The following is a 1,680-nucleotide window of genomic DNA, read 5'->3' on the forward strand; positions in this document are numbered from 1 at the left end:
AACCAGTGGTAAAGACTTCTGTGAGACAACCAAGGAAACTTGAACTTCAAGTAGTAAATGATACCCAGGAATTATTCATGTTGTTAGCAGTTACATGTCAGCATAAGAAAAGTCCAAAACTATAGAGAGTTGTTATGAGTTTATTTGAGCCAAACTTATGACATATAACAGGAAGCAAAATCTTAACAGATTGAGAAAATGCTCCAGAGAATGGCAGTTTTGCAGCTTATTTTAAGCTTATTTTAAGCACTAGAATCAAAGGAGGAGTCATAAGAGGGTTACATGAAATCCACTGGTGGTAGATTTAAGGAGGTGGGAGAAAGCATGGGCTAGGCTAGGGGGAGGGGAGAGAAACATAGGATTGAATAAAAGGCAAAATGGAGAAACACTTTTACATTTGTGGGTAGGGAATAGTTAGTAAACATTCACAGCACATAGAAATGGTATACGGGGAACAAGATAACAAGAGGGAGTCTGTGGTCTGTGCTCTGGTGCTGGTAGTTGTGCCTAAGAGAGGTCCAGAAAATAAAATTACTTTGACATTTCAAAGACATATTATCCTAGACGCATAAGATCAATGGACAGAGCTCGCTTAAGGTAAATATTGAGCTTTGCTAGCCTGGCTGGTGTTGCTCAGTTGGTACAATACACCAAAGGTCGCAGGTTTGATTCCGGTCAGGGCACATGCCCAGGTGTTTAATAAAAAGGACTGTAGTTGAATGTGTGGAAGTGGAAGAACCCAGCCTTGTGAGCAGGTTTACTCAAAAACCCTCTCCTACCTCAGCAATGCCAGCGTACTGCCTGGAAGTGGCAACTGGAGCCAACTCCTTGCCGCCCAGGCATGGCTTTGTCTCTTCCACCTACAACCAGCTATCTCTGACATGCATCAAAGCCCTCACCCCAAGCCCATGCCTCTTGCCTCAGTGTTTGCATTGCTTATCTCTTAAACTCTTACTCAGGTGTGAATCTTTGCTCTCACACTCACGGTCTGCTTGCTCTCCTCCTGCATGACAGCAGCCCTGCGTGCCCCGGTTTTAGATGTTGGCTTATTCTCCCAGCCCAGGGGAGAAATCCAGGATCATCAATGCCATGCATGCTCCTCACGAGCCCTGTCTCCCACCCTTTTCCTGTTTCCACCCTCCTCCTCTTTTTCCCCTTCCTTCTTCACCAGGCTTCCCAGTGCTTCCCAGTGCCTAGGAGGCCCCGGGTCTCAGGAGGGAGCACATATTGGTTGCTTCCCCAGTGCTCCCCTCACCCCTCCGCTCATTCATGTTCCCTGAGTTTTCCTTGAGGGACTTTGTTGCTTCCTCCACCTTGGGAAGCCACAGAGCATGGCTGTTAAAAACGCTGGATCTAGAGTCAGACTACCAGGGTCCACTCTACCATGTATCGACCGTGTGAACTTGGGCAGGCTACTTAACTTCTCGGTGCCAGTCAGTAAAGCGGGGATAGCAATAGTAGCTGCCCTAGAGGGTACTTGTGGGGACTGCTAATCCTAATTAACCTAAGTGCTTTGTATCAGCTACTATTCTTCCCCACTGGGTGGAGTGGGTGAGATGGACCCCAGCTTCAGGTGTGGGATGTGATTGGCTTAAGCCAATTAAATAGCCCATCCTTAGCCATAGGGATTGGTTCAGGAGAGGGCCCAGTACTTATTCAGGCCAATGAGGCACAAGAAGA

The sequence above is a fragment of the Myotis davidii genome, unplaced genomic scaffold (assembly GCF_000327345.1).
Source record: "Myotis davidii unplaced genomic scaffold, ASM32734v1 scaffold17, whole genome shotgun sequence".
Lineage (NCBI taxonomy): Eukaryota > Metazoa > Chordata > Mammalia > Chiroptera > Vespertilionidae > Myotis > Myotis davidii.